Genomic DNA, 17,210 nt, shown 5'->3' with positions numbered 1-17,210 from the left:
GCAAACGACCTCGAACGTACTCGCGTCTCATTGTCTTCGGGAAAACCGTCGACACCTACCTGGAGTGAATTTAAAAATACCACAGTGTTTTATTATAAGTTAACGAGGGCCACTGTAACCATACCATATCATTCGGTTAGATAGAACTCGGAGGGCGAAAATCGGAGAGACCGGCGTCGCGCCACGATTGATAGGGAAAACCGTCTATCGGCTGTTCCGCGTAGATACGAACGTCCCGCGTGGTACTCGTGTTTCAGGAAAACGTAATAAACAAATGGCGCGGCGGCCGGGCGACCACGCAACAACAAGCAGGCGATATTATTTACGCGTGCCGCGTGCGTACGATAATAAAACAAGTTATCTTTTTTTGCATAAAGTAATACGTTGTCAGATGTTGTTACGAGAGAGAGAGAGAGAAACGATTGGGAAATTATAATTAATATAATAATTGATTCCCACAGCCGAGAACGGCGTCGTACGCTCGAGATAATTCCCTGTGTTATGTGTATCACGGCGACGGCAATATTGTCGCGTTCAGCACAATAATAACACATTGCTACATTTTATAAGCGCTCATAATAAGTCATAGCGTTCGTTAAACGCCTAATAATAAGCATTATTAATACGTAATTCGTACGGCTCGACTTGACGTCTTCGTACCGCTTCGATCATTATTACACTGCGATTATAATATAATATTTTTGGCCACCGTGAGCATGGTCCGGAGGAAAGGGTGACCGCTGACGATTGTGGTAAAGAGTTGATACAGTACGCGCGACTACTGCCAAACACGACGATTAATATTTTTAATAATACCTGATAATACATAGTATACAACCAGACGGATAATGAATAATACAATATTTTATTATGTCATAAAAATATTTCGCGTTTAGTACACGCACGCGTGTGTCCGTTTCACAATACACAAAGGAAGTTCGTTTGTTTTTGCGGAACAATCTATGGGGCTCTTTACTTATGAATTATAATAACTTATAATACAATATATTTTATGATAGCAAAAATACACCGTCACAATAACATTGAAATTCCAAATAATATTTTTCTGCATAACTACTGTGACAACATACCATGGTAATAATTGTTCATTACCTAGGTATCTGCGAAAATATACGAATCGATTAACGAAAACCATTTACGGGCCAACAATAGAAATAGAAATCGAGCGTAGGTTAGGTACCACTCGCGTCGTCGTCGGTGTAGTAGACCGTAGTTGTGGCGTCGAGCGTATTTTTAACGTGCCTTTCCCGCCGCCAAAACCGTTTTCTTTTTTTTAATTTTCACTCGACAATCGTCGCGTTTATTTTTCATAATAATAATACGTGTTCAATGCATTCTATACTGTATTCGGTGGTAAATAGTAGAACTAAGTAAACACGTTTTATTATAAAACCCCAACAAATTTAATAATTGATTATTAGTCCATAATATTAATATTAATTAACAATAAAAAGCGGTCACAAATAGGTGGTAAGTATTTTTGTTTTATAACGTATTATTCGCTCATCGGAACCAGGTCTCAGAACTATCGTACTATAATAAACAGTGTTGATTAGTCGATATACAAAGCCAAGCTGTCACTATTAATTATTATATTAATACTATGGTCAGATATACACTTGAGGTTTTTACGGTATATTATTATGCTCGTCTTTTACATAATTTAGCAATAATCCTTTATTTTTTCCTGTTTATTCCGACTTTTCCCCCCTAATATACTATTATCTCGTATTCGTTCCTCGGTTCACAGGGAGCGGCTTCGGTAAAAACGTGCAAGGTTTCAACATTGAGTTTTCGGAAATCCAGTTGCCGCGAGTATAATATTCAATGCGGGACACAGCCGCCGCCACCTCGAAAACGCCGAGCCAAGAATTCCCATACATGGCCGGGACCGTCTCTGTGGTAATGGCGTTACTTCGTAGTTGTCGTCGTCCTCTATACGGCGGAACACCCGGCCACCGCCGCCCGCGTAGTTTTCGTCATCACAGAGCGACGACCGACCAACCGGCGCGCGCGCGCGCGCGGTATCTCGACGGAGGACGTGCCGCGCGAGAAAAATGCCAACTGGCACTGATGGTATTTTTTTTTCTGGCCGCCGCACCACCGCCCGCAAACGGCGACGGCAATGGCTGTGCGGGTGTCTCAGTTTTTGTTCGCGATTTCTTCTAGAAAACCTCCTTCCACCGCCTCGCATATCCACCCTCCCGCGATCCGTCGTCCACCCACGCCGCAGGTGCAGTCGACTTCACGTGGCAGTGATGGAGCGAGCGAGCGACCGAGATATGATAACGGAGGCCGACGATATTATATTATTATATATATGAATCGCGATGCCAAAAACCCCCGAGAGACAACAGCTGAACAGCGACTGACGATCGCGAGATCATTTTTGGCAGACGTCCCAAAAAATATATACGAAAAAAACATAAACTCTGCGGTGAGGCAGACGACCAGCTTTGCCGCCGCAGACTTTCGGTAGGGGGAGGGGGCGCGAACGCGTGCGATCGTCATACGTTGGGTCTGATGTTCTTTTGCCGAAGTGGCTTGAATCGATAAGGACGAAAATGCGAATAAGCGTACTCAAATTAAATATACTTATACACTTAAGGGAATTTTTTTTTTTATATTAATGATATTCTCGGCAACATGGGCCATTGGGCTTACAGTGCAAAAGTTATAAATTACAGAAATTACAGAAATTGTATACATATATATATAAGTTACATTAAATGTTGGAAATAAGATTGGCGGCTGTGATGAATTGCATGATGTTGGTAATGGATTGAGGGTGATTGCATAGTTTCTGATAGTGATTCGGGTAGGTTGTGGCTTGTTCGGGTACTGTCGTAGTTTCTTCATTCGGTTATTATGTGTTTGATGGTGACTTGAACACCGCATGTTGTGCACATTGGTGGTTCTTCTTTGGACATTAGGAAACGTGAGATATTTTTATGTGTCCAATTCTTAGTCTGGTTAATATAACTTCGAATTTTCTGTGAATTTCTAAGGGAAATGTCCAATTATCGGTGTTGTGTTCTATATGGTTTAGTTTCGTATAATAAGATGTCCAACCTTTGATGCCATCTTTGTTGACATTTCTTTGTTATGACTTATGAGCATTTGTATATCACTGGAGGAAATGATTTGTGTGGGTGAAGATAGTGAAGATGTGATAGCATTTTTGGCTGCGAGGTCAGCTAGCATTTAAGGGAATTATACGAACATGTAATATAATAAAATATTAACGAAAAACATTTAGCGTATTTACAAATAACACAATATAATAACATTATATAATATTAATGGGCTTACTCTGATATTGACTACATAATACATAATATTCTACATGATTATTATTATATGGCGGGAAATCAGTACTGGGATGGCAAATAAATTATAATTATTCCTAGTAGGTACCTACTGTTAAGATTTACTTCCACATTCCCCGCTATTAATACGTATTGTTACTGTAGAATGTAGGCTCTGTAGATCTGACTTATGTAATATGAAAAATTAACCCATTTCCGGATTTTTGCTATATGAAAAACAATATTATCATCAACTTTGTTTTGTCAGCAAAAAACAAAAAAATATGATAAGTAAATATGATGATAGATAATTTATTGCAAAAAAAACAAAAAGATGTTTGATTATATTTTATACAAAATAATGTTACTCATTCATTCGTTGCGAAAACAAATGCCAAAGACAGACCTACCCCAAACACCCCTTTTCCTTTCGTACATATCTCATCAGCGATATCATGCGTTCAATCGGCCATATTTGTTTCACAGTGTCGTATTTCTATTTCTCACGAAATCATTTTACAACAATTCGCGTGGGACAGTCGGTCAGTCATCAATTCATCATTAAATACATTTATAAACTAAATCAATATATAAAGAAATAAGTTACAATATTATATTATTATTTTCTTTTAAATTACTATCTAATCTACAGGTTGCCACGGCGGCCGACCCGGAAACTTAAATAATGTTATCTAAAGAATAAAGTTCAACGATTTTCACACAGCCGACTATGAACAACGTAATCATATTATATATAATCTGATATAGAATTTTATACTCGAATACAAAGTTGTATTTCCGGCACGATTGTTTTCAAGGTTTCAGTATTACAATTACTTACATACATGGGCACATGGCTTAAACAATCGAAATATTCATTGGTTTAAACTATAAAGAAAAAAACATTTTAGCCTAATTGAGTTTGACATATTAAATATCAATATATTATGGTAAGGTTTTTTGCAATATATTGTCAAGTCGTGACCGTTTCCTCAATTCTCGAAATACCGTCTGAGCTATTGATTGATTTTACGTTGTGGTGGTAAGGGTGCACTACCCTTTTTAAATCCGCTGGATAGTAAGGAAAATAATTTGTTAGTTTGACTATTATATAGTATAGTATTATGTCCATCATTTGTGCGAATTGTAAATTAATGTTCTTGTTATGAACCCCGTTCACGGATAAATTTTGTTTTTATTTAATAATCTAATAATTTCTCTCAGAGTTCCTTTTCTGCAAAAACATAACTACCCAATCCAAATGCATAATTTTTCATTTGTTTCGTCGCAGTCGATCGTGTATTTCTCTTGGTCTATAATTTCGATGTATATAGCAGACATGTAAAGTAACTAATTGCCGTAGAGACATAATAATACGATAAGAATATTATTGTTATTTATTACTATTTCGTAGGCTATATAATATAAGAAAATTTGGTTTGGGTCACATTGTATTGGTCATAAAGTATTTACTCAGCAATTATATAATTATTATACCTTCAATTCTGTTGAAGCGGCTAGCTTATATACCTAACTAATGTCTTATATGATATTAATTAATAGTCGTCAAAAACCGTATAATTGAATCCTCACAGAAATATTGTTTACATCCGATGCATACATATAATGTAGTATTTATTTTAAATTCTACTGAGCACATATAGTCATATAGACTATTGTAGACATATTATTATAATGTTCAACTATGCGTCGTTTACATACAATATACATATATGAAGAATTTCCTTTAGTTGTGCAAAGACTATAAAGACAGCTCAGCTATACACAAGGCATTGCCAATGAATACATATTACTTGATTATTAATAATATCGTTTGCAATGCGATACAAAGTTCTGTAGTAATCGAAGTATTCCGTATCCTTTCGTCATAGTTTTTCATCTAGCTCGCAAAAAAACCCGTAAAAAATTACACAACACCATGAGTCGATTGATTGTCGATTTCCTGGTACACTGTCTTATATTATGTGCGTATGATCGCGTTGTATATACTTATAATAAATTATAATAATGTCGTTTTGAAATACCTAAACGTGGATAGATTTATTATTTTCGAAAACCGATTCTTGGCGTATACCAACCTACGTGCATTTCGATTTGCGTATATATGCATGTAAAACGCTTATCTTGCGGCCGTTTGACGACGTTTTACTGTTGCTGACCGACAGGCGTAGATATATACTATATACATTATTGCTATAGCAACGGAAGAGGGGACCGCGTCAGACGAAATGCACACTGAAGGCTCCTGCAACGGAGTGGAGCGTACAGCACACATTATGTATAATATTCCAAACCCAACGTAAACTTAATAGATAATAGTGAATAATTTCAAGAGAGGCTGGCCACAAGATGAATTAATTTGCGAATGAATACCAGCACCGACGGAAGCACACAAAAATGTTCGGTGAAAACAGTCACGAAATACACACCGAAGCTCACAAATCGCCTCAAACGCAATTTACACAAATACCCAGATATAAACTATATATTATATCATATTAAGTGCTCGTTATGACGTATCACACGGTACCACCGAACTCGTCATGCTCCTACCCGTACAAAATCGTAGCAAACGGGGGAAAATCATGACGAATAGATTTTGGACCTATCGTACGTAGCGGAGAAGAGAGAAATAACAAAACCAAGGATTCGTCTGGGTCGTCGTCCAAGGGGTTCCCGTCTTTTATGTGTGAAGAAGTCACCCCCGCCGCCATGACGTCGGTGGTGCATTTTGTTGGGTACATGGTATATACCTAAATGTTTTTTTTTTTTTGTTGGAGACGGATTCTTTGTCGTGAGGCGTTGCAACGTAGCACACGACGTGCGCTGGGGGCCGACGGGATCAATATTCCGACCGCCTAGGCAACGCATGACTGTCGATCCTGTGCGCAGCGTTGCCAGTTTTCCATCGGCCGCCCGGAACACGCACCGCCGCCCGCCACCACCGTCGCCGTAGTCGACAAACGCACACGCACTCACGAAACGAAAACAACGAACCCACCGAACACCCGTCGCACACGAAACGCGATTTTTTTCCTTTACAATACTGCACATGTCGTCGTTTCGGTCATATTACAGATTACAGAATGAAATATATGGTATATAAGAATTTATCATTATCGCGGGGTAAAAAGTCCCGTCGAAATCCAGTAATAATTATTAATTATTGTACACACAACTCAATACAAGACGCACAATACATTTGATCCCTGGAACAGAAATCGACAAGATTGTATATCGGTATACAGTCATCAAGCGTCTGCACCTCCGTATAATAGCTTCTATACAAGGGAATCGCCGCCAATCGGTCGTCGAGTTTTCGTTTCGAGTATTATTTTTTTCGATAAGTCTATGAATTAATAAATTAATAACTTCGTTTCCAGACCGATTCCGAGTAACAAATGATCGCCGGTCGACGCGTAATCGTCAAAGAAGACTCAAGAGTTGCACGCGACAAACGCGAACAATTATAAATAAGCCGATTTTCTGCCCTGGACCCCAGATTCATAAATTATTATAGTCAAGTCTTCGATGGCCGTTAAAATTATATTATAATATCGTACGGCAGTCTTAGGAATCTTATATTCTGATGTACAAAATTACTAGCTGGACCGAACAATGCATTGAACTGGCCATAATATTATAACTCTCGAATTTTTTTATAATAAAGAGAACATTTTTTTTCTCAAAGTAGACTGTTTTACTGTAATTATACTTATATTCAAAGTGTTGTCTTTAAAACTGCTCAATTCCTACAACCTGGCATTGCCTAAATAAAAAGTTAAAAGAATTTAAAATTCCAAGTACAAATATGAATCTATATAAGAAAGCATGTAATATTGAATTTTATTCTGCTCTCCTGCAAAAATATAGACAAAGTAACTAGGGACCTCCTTACAGCATGATATTCTGTTGGTTTAGTATATTATGTATAATCAGTTTTTTTTAAATTTTCGTCGTATAAAAAATAATACATGTAGGCATAACAGCACAATCAAACACTTACCGAGCAAAAAACTGTATTTAACCCTTAAGCGAAATAGTAGTAGTAGTACGAATTGGAATGTATATATTTACCTGAAACAAAAAAAAGGATCATATAAGCATATTGAGTTAATAACATGTAGGGTGTGAAACAATAGCGTACAACAATAGCCCCCGTGCAGGGTAGCGGCTTTTTTTTTTTTACCAGAACGCATTAAATATTAATTGTTAAACCAGTTCCTACATTAAATCAAAAAAATGATTTCGACAATAAGCTTCCTGGTCGTATTTCGACGGTGAAAAAAATATATAATACCCATATATATGTGTATTTTGAAATTCCTGAACGCGCCTTTGTTGGGCTATTCGACGGAAAACCACACGGACGGAAAAAAAATTGAAACCGGTTTGATGCGTCGGGTTTCTATTGGGGTCTCTCTATCCCAACGTCGAGTGTATAGGTACGGTCACGTATAAATATAATATTATACATATAAACATATAGGCATCGTGTACCCTGAAAGCAATATACCTATATATTATATAAATACAGCCTTATTATTTTCCACTATGAAGGCTATATTATAGTCGCATCGTCAGTCAGGTTGAATTCCGTATACGTATATAATACAGTTTATGGTTACGGACACATGACTCTCTGTATATTATATCCAACGCGGTCACGATGATTATAATAATGATAATGACGGAAACCAGTGGAAAAAAAAAATTTAAATGATTTCAATATCGATTTTTGTAAATGCAAACGACCCTTTATCCCGTAATTGTGTAACGCAATTATAACGGACGTTTATAATATTATTATTAAAAGTTCTAATTGAACGTGGCCCGCAGGCAGATTTTATTTTTTGTCCAAGCGCTCGTCAGGATTATTATTATATAATGTATATGCGGATACGAGATTATATACAGGGAGGGTGACTACAGTGCGGCGAGAACACGAGTGGGATGGGGATCGTGAGTTTTTTGGGTTATGTAGAGTATACACTCGCAAAGGGGCGGTCTCGGGTCGATAAGGGAGTCAGTAGCTGAGTGCATGTATATACAGCACATACAGTATTAGTGTCATGGTGCGGAGGACGTTTCGGTGGAGGAGAGAGAAAGCCAAGGATTCAATTATAACGACGACTATGCAAGACTGAGGCAGAAAAAGTCCTTTTGACTCTGTGTAATGAGTTTACATACATACGAGTATACTACACTCATTGATGAATTTAACCGGCGAAGTACATGTAGCGGAGACGTATTGGAATAATTGATAGATATCTTGACACACATTGAGTGAGGGTAATAACTTTATATATCTGTAATAAAAGGTAGTATCTAGTGTCTCACTGTATACAACCGTACATTAAAAAACACGTTATATAACGATGATAATAATAAGCGTGCAGAAACAGATTTTCTCTCGGTTTTTTGTGAATTTAGTTTTTCCGGTCGTCGCCAAAGACGACGTTTAATAGAATGCTGTAATGATATACCTCCGATACGGAGGCGAAAAGAATGAGAAAGCGGACCGAAGAGAGACCACCATTTATCGGGCGAGGTGAAAAGTTTTCCGGGTCATCGTTTATGCGGAAAAGAAGAAGTTGGACTGCTGACGACAGATATATATAATACTTATAGGTATATGAGCAATGATTGCGAGTATCGTGTATATAGTTTCAAAATTCTATCTCTCTCTATTTTTCGGCTCTCCCGCAGCAAATATTGTGAGGCGCGTTCTCGCTCGGGGTCTGAGAATATCACTAGCGCAGTTTCGGAGGGCGATGGCAGGGCGGCGGTCCCTAGCGATAAGGCACGAAGGCTGCGTGTCGCTAGCAATAAACCCGACGGGGACGTGCGAAGGGTGTGCGTGCGTGCGTAAATACAACACATCATCGGCGGCGGTGGAGGTCGACAACCCCCTCGGGTAGGTGGTGGTGGTGGTGGAGGCACAACTATATATATATTATAATATGCACACCAACGAACACACACTACTAATATGCATATTATATTATAATATATAGTATAAAGCACCCGGTATATAAGCTGAGGACGGTCTCGGGATGACGACGACCGGCTGCTGCTGTTCTTTTGCGAGGATAATATATTATACACGAGTCGACGGCATACAGTTTGAATATCATATCGTAATACATAAAAATGAGTTTACGAAACGCGTTAGGTTGAATCGTCGTCGCTGCAGTATCGTACACAACAATACACAGTTAAATGCACTCACACGCAGCCTCCGAGTGTGGAACACGTGTACAGGGTGCCCCATCGAGTCCGTCGCACCGTCCATGACTGTATTTTAGTGCCAATCGCGATAGTTTTTAATGTTCGTCGTTCTCAATAACCTCCGAAGTCGTGAAAAGTAGAATAATAATTATGGATTCCCATTAAATGTTACGTTATGGAACAACTGCAAAACGCACGAGGACAATAACTACCGTCAAGTCATGATATGAGCTGGCGTATACCAAGAAAGTACACGTGCACACACTGCGAACGAGACGGACACCCTGTATGGTACTATAGTTCGTACACACAAGCATACCCGAAATAACACGTCGTGCACCACGCGTTTCGTTATCTGATGGACAGCTGCTGCTGCTGCTGCTGCTGCCAGTATAATATACAGGGTCGAGCTGGTTTGAATATTATTATTATTAAGCCATAAGGTCGGTATTTTTTTTTTTGTCAGACGTGCCCGTATACTTTCCGAAAGAACACAGTGCATACACAGACTATATTATAATAATAATTATTATTATTATTATGGGCATACACAATAGTGCAGTATACCATTATACTATAAACTATTGTAGACTAGATAGAATCCCGCACGAAAAAGTCTAGAATTTTAACAGTATACTATTACTCACGCCAGGCTATGCATTTTGATATTATATTATACTATTATTATTGTGTTATCTGTTCAAAAATATATATACGATATAAAAAAACTTTATATATATATATATATTTATGAGCGCCGTCCTGTCTGGCAGTCCCGAGTGAACTCGAGAACTACATTTTTTTCGGTGAGTTTTGCATATTACAACGATTTTGGTACACAACGCCGGCCGATATAAACATAGACGACAGTCGCGTGCATACACTATACCAACCATAATATACGAAAGGGTATTTATACTGATCGCGGGTATCACAGAAGGGGCCATTGGTCCTTAAACGTTACCCAAACATTGCTCTTAAATTAATTATTTTTTTATTACATCGATAGTCAGTGAGTAGTTAGGTTTCGTAAAAACTACTAATAAGCCTATAAAAGCAATTAAGTCATGACTCATAAAGTCATAACTTATAAGTGTAAATATAATAACTATTGTAAGTACTGATACAATGTATCCTATTTTATATAAATGTTGTTAAGTATTATATTATGTAATCGTTATGTTATTATAAAAGAATGAGTAAGTGAAGCAATTTATGGAGCAAAGTCAATCAGTATTCACCTTTATGCGAATAACGTTATCAAGTTGTATGCAGGAAAAAACAAAAACGGCCAATCTCAAGCCCCGGCACTGCAGATCATAGATACTATGTAAGTGCTTACTATAAAACATTTTGCATACCTATTATTATTTATTATGTAGCATATTTTTTAGTATACTGGGAATAAATGTCAATTGTATCGCCAACTATATAGCCGAACGTTTTCGTCGACCTCGGAATTCCTCTGCGAACAGAGTAATATAAGTGTACTATTATACTACCTACTATAATACTTTACACTATTGTTATAGTAGGTACTTTGGACGAGCTGGCCACGGCTCCTTCCCGGTCTATGGGTAACGACAAATCATTTTACTCGTACATATAACTATAATATGCTTCACGCACTCAAACCGTATATAATATTATACGGTTGCTAAAACGTTTTGTATATAATATAAATGCGGTTCCAGCTGCAACGTACGTATACATACATATATGTTTGTTACCAAAGGTTTGTTTAGAGAAATCCATTGTCGGACGGTATTATTTCTTACAGACATAGCTACATAGAAAATTACACACCATGTGGGGAAAAATTTTACTCATACGACAAAAGGCAAACGCTGCGATCGAAACAGATTAACGTCTATAATAAGGGGATACAGGAAAGGAAAGAAAAATACATTTGTTGAAATAATATTGGATTCGAGTCTTTTCTTCCGCTGCCCACTAAATAATACATGGGAATACTACGTTACCTGTATATAACATGCAAACAGTATTCCGTCAACGTGGTATATTACTGTAAAGCAACAGCCTCGTTGACATGATGTCTATATAAAAAGTTTTCAAATTAGTTGTATATCGACTTCGACATTGCCGGGTCAGGTGAAAGTCATTTGTTTGCGCGGAAGGGAAATGTGAAAATCACAAGGAAAACGCTCTTTTCATACATACAGCTATAAATAAATATAACAATATCATATGAAGGTGAGTTCAAAATTATTTTTACAATATCGACGACGACCGGTCCGACCGACCATCCGTTGTAGACAATACCATACTCGATTAATATTGTTATTCTCATTATATTCAATAAAAAAAATTAGGTACATACATAGAAGAGTCGATGTTATAAGCACACAAATCCACAAATCCTCGCGCGTGTACACTTTCACAGCGTTTTGAACGGCATATAATAATATTAATATAACATGTATACACGCTGTGCAGTGGTGTAGGAAAACACATATACATATGTACATATATATATATATATATATATATATATAAATACGGACTTCTGCAGCAGCGGCCAACAGAATTGATGGAAAATTCGGTCCCTTCGGCCTAAATGGTAGGAGTTACGCATATATTGATCGGCGCTTACAACTGAAACGGTCCGCCGTAAATGGAAAATGATGTTGTCTGGTATATACTCCACTCCGGCGTAAATATATAACACTATGAATTTAGATCAGTATTGTATCTTTTTGTAGATCTCTGGTTCCGAAATAGTTGGTCTTCGATCAAATTTTATGAAAATGAATCGGTTACACGGTAAACGACCTACTATAATAGACGTACGATATAAATTATAATAAATACATATTGGACCGCTATAATAAAATATTGTGCAGGGTGATTTTTTTTTATAGTGACAATACAACTCACCTATGCTTATCCAACTGGTGCACCTGGTTAAAGATAATAACATTCATATGTATTTTAACTTTTAAGAATATATATAATATAAAGGGTGCTATAAAATTTAGTAAATCGTCTCTTTGACCAAAATAAATATAACTTCGGGAAAATACATACTACATATTAACGAATAACGATTAATTTAACTAGTCTAACTTACTATAGTTAGTATAACTCGGTCTATGTAGAGAACACCACGACGATACATGGATTACAGTTAATTACGAGTAATACAAGGTTTACAGTATACGCAAGACATTATAGTAATATATCTTGACACCAAGTGCATAGACTCATAGTATAACAATAAACCTAATAAAATAATATATTTTGCACTCTGAAATGCATTGTATCCAAATTATTATATTATTACTATCTTTTAAAAGTAGATAAAAATATAGTTGAAGTAATGATAATGATTAATCTATGAATAATACTATAATTAATACTATCATTGACACGTATGTATTGGTTTTGTTTAAGCGTACAGATAAAATACGACAGGAAATAAATAGCAGATAGCTCGACTATTATTTTATACTAAAATCTAAAAAGACAATCAAAGCTCTTCGTTCAGCCACAATTGTATAGGAATTATAACAATTGGGAGTATAATCTACAAATATATAATGTTTATAATAATTTCGTTTCAAATAAACATGAAATTATATATTAGGCATAATCAATAAGGAAAAAACCATGTACTTAATACAATCACGATTCCTTATATCAAACTACATAATTACAGAGTTAAACACTTCATAACTTTTAAATTTTTAATATTACATTTAATTGTATAAATTATTTAATTTAAAAAAAAATTGTTAAACATTCTAAAAATTCTAAAAATGTACACCAACTACCGATACAACATTTTAGAGAACAGGCTAATAATAACCACTGACGTTGAATCCACAGTTAAAAATTCAAATGATTATAATAATAATAACACAATCATAATGTTAAACTCATAACCACGGTCTCAGAATAACGCATAACTCTTAAGTCATAATCACACTAGTGATACTATATACGTCTTGTACAATATGTATAGTATATTAAACATTATGAATATCTATAAAAACAAAATATAATCATAAATTATCTACAAACAAAAATTTATTATCACTTTTGTTCACAAAAATTGACCTTCGGAAGGCGATAACGACACCAAACAAAATGCATGAAAGATCCCTTCAAAAAACACAAACCGAGTATGTTTTAAGGCGATGGCGGACCTTAGGGCTAGTAATTAGTAAAAGTGATAGACACATGGTCGGTCTCTCAGTGTCAGTGTACATTATGCCTTGCAAGGCATACAATATTGAATAAGCTGTTAATTGTATTAACTCTTATTTAGCTTTATTATTCACTTCTGTTTCGGTAAATTGTATTTATGCAACATGTTACAGTATTACGTAAGAAAGTGTTTCTTATTATTTCAATTTTACTTATCATTTGTTATTACCTACTTTATTATTTATTCAACGGAAACACGATAAATGCCATAATCATTATTACGTGCCCAAAGCTTCGCAAGAATTTACAGTGTGTAAGCGTGATGGTTTAGTGTCTGCAGCTTATTCAAACGTGAGTATTCATGACTTCCTTTAAAAAGAAAAGGTAATTGAATTGAAGAGACTGCAGACTTGTTAACCTTAACCACGAAGTCTAATTACGAAATAGGTAATAATCTTTTTTTTTTTAAACAAACTATCCGCAGCGTCTGTGGCTATTGGACATAACATTACATTATATGTATATATTTACGCATGACATGCATTTTTAAATGATATACAGAATAACATATTTAGGAATAAAAGAAAAAAAGAAGATAATAATCTTAATATGACAGAACTATCATGTTATAGTCTTAATATTATTATTGTTATTTCTTTCATAATTCTGGCGAATTCGACGACGGACCAATAGATTGGGATTATGTCAAGAAAAAAAACAATTTAAACTTCGGCGCCGTGATATATTATTTGAAGTCAAAATAAGCACTGAACATTTTCCGTATTTCAGTATAAATATCAGTATTATAATATAGTGCTCCTAGATAGGTGTTACGCGGGGCCGATGAAAACGAAAGAAAAATATGGAGACCAAGGCTCTTTCAAGGCGGCGGGAGTGAACCGTCTTAGACATTTGCCCTTTATAATTTAATACTATATATTAGTCCAAATAATTATGATAATTTCATTGTTTTTAAACAATGAATGGAAGAATGTGTTCCATTTCTTTGCCTACAATAGCAGGAAACTTGCGTTTTGACAAATTATCATCAGGTCGAGATGGCACTGTTTCAGTCAATTGTTCATGTACAAATGAATTTCAAGTATACTATTCAAGGACAACGCAAATGTCTTAAAAAATAAATCTAGGTAGGTGCGCAACAACCGTTCAAATACAAATACGATGTTAGGTGATATAAGTGGTATACCCTGATTATATCATGCATAAATAATAATATGTCATAATCATAAACGATTGAAATTGAAGTACTATAAGTTACAAATTATAATAATAGTAACAATAAGACAACAAACAATAATTTGTACACGTCACATTATTTTTTTTTGTTTTGAAATAAATTACACGTCACGCATCATTCAAAAATAAAGCCCGTTGAAAGTGTTTTCTCCGAAAGTAGGTAACTCGTTTGTTTTTCTTAATTATAATAGTTAAATGCACCTGCAATACAATTAACTAATTAATTGACATAAAGCGAGATTAATTTTTGTCACTTTTTAAGTTCTGACATTAAAATATTATGCCCGAGAAGACGAACGCCAGAAATAGTGTTGCACAGCACTAATAATAGTCCCCAGTTATTACGCACAATATTATAAGATTACAACTTTAAAAATAAAATAATAAATAATGTATTTAAAAATTAGAAACTCGGTAACGCTGTAGGTACAATAATATCATATTATACAATATACTGTAATAGTGAAATATGTGTGTTTTTCAGACGTCAGACTCAATTGCCGAGAATGTTGTGGGGGCGGGGGGAAATCCTGACATTGAACGTTATTATTAATTATACGCGAAATAAAGAAACGTTTCCAAGATTTAGATTTAGGTATTATAATAATAATCATAATATTAACTCGAGACAATCGAGGGACTTAATTAACATCGCGTCCTTTGTCCTTGGGAACAGGCCTCTCAGTCGTACGAATTTGTAACACTCTCAACGACCGGCTACCGACTATAACCACCGTCGCTCGGCTCGCACTCACATACCGAACACCATAGGACAGAGACCTTGGCTTGAATTCGCCGACCCGATTTTCTTTGAGAAATCATTACCAAACATTTTCAAGAAATTGTTTTTTGTTTTGTATTTATATGTACATATTATTATTAATAGGTACATATGTACATATTATTTCTAGTTCGCGAATTAACAATAAACAATCTACAAATACGTGGGTTCAGAGGGAGTTAAATACGATTTCGTTAAAAAAATATAAAACATCGTCGTAGTCGTCATGCATAATAAAACCACTGCGACAGCGACTCAAGCGGCCCTGTGCACCAAAACACGCCGAGGGAGAAATAGAGACACAGACACACGCAAAAAAGAGAGATCGTGAGAGTGGTCGGACGTCTTAAAAATATTTATTACAATCATATATTACACTGTAGAATAATGTATATATAACGATACTTGGATTCTCAGCAGCTTTGTTATATTATTATATATTATATTATAGTAGTACAGATACAATTGTAATGATTTTTCGACGCTTGCAATAACATAATATATAGGTGTTCCGCGTACGAACATCTCTACGTTGTGTAATATATCAGCTTCGATTATTACAGAGGACAAGGCCCGCGTTATTATTATGGAATAATAACGTTTTTGTTTTTGAAACTTTTACATTACGCTCCGCTCGTAATAAATAATAAGACGACTTTTGTTCGCGCGTTATTGTTCTCCCGTACACACTACACAGATATCGTGTTACACAGCGAACTCAACACTCGTGTTATGCACCATAATTAAATTATTGTATCGATTATATTATTATTATATAGCTCGGAGAACAATCGATATACGTCGTCTGTAAACGTATATCTATCGAATATACATACGCGTACGCATTACAAATAGTGGTTTTGAGATCAATGGCGTTTCGAAGGGAGAAACATCGACGAAAATTACATCAAGCGTCTCCGACTGTTGCCATAATACGCCTAAAAACCACCAAACGATCAGGCGTGTAAATCTTATGACGGTGATTACTAGGGCGAGGTGTAACAAGATGGGACACGAGAAATATGTTATTATATTATGCATATACCTAAATATTACAATACAGCATAGAGCAAGCGACGAAATTGACAATTATTCAATTATTTACATTCCATGACGATTGTTCGTATTAAAAAACGTGCGATAAAATATTATATTAACTGCCATTACAACAACAACACGCCAATCGGTCACATGGATCGATTAGCGTGACTATACACATGCACTACTATAATGTACTTAATAATATTCCATATAAATTAATTTTTTTTTTTGAATTTAAACCAAAAGCAGCCTTACTTTCGATGAATACATTTATCATTTTAATACGGCGTTATCGACATAAAAAATATATACTCGATACATATGTTCAGATTCGAGAACGACACGGGGCGGGACACGGCATAATATAATATGACAAAATT

This window comes from Myzus persicae, unplaced genomic scaffold, assembly GCF_001856785.1.
Source record: "Myzus persicae strain clone G006 unplaced genomic scaffold, MPER_G0061.0, whole genome shotgun sequence".
Lineage (NCBI taxonomy): Eukaryota > Metazoa > Arthropoda > Insecta > Hemiptera > Aphididae > Myzus > Myzus persicae.
The sequence above is the reverse complement of the archived record's forward strand: the minus strand, read 5'-3'. Positions refer to the sequence as shown.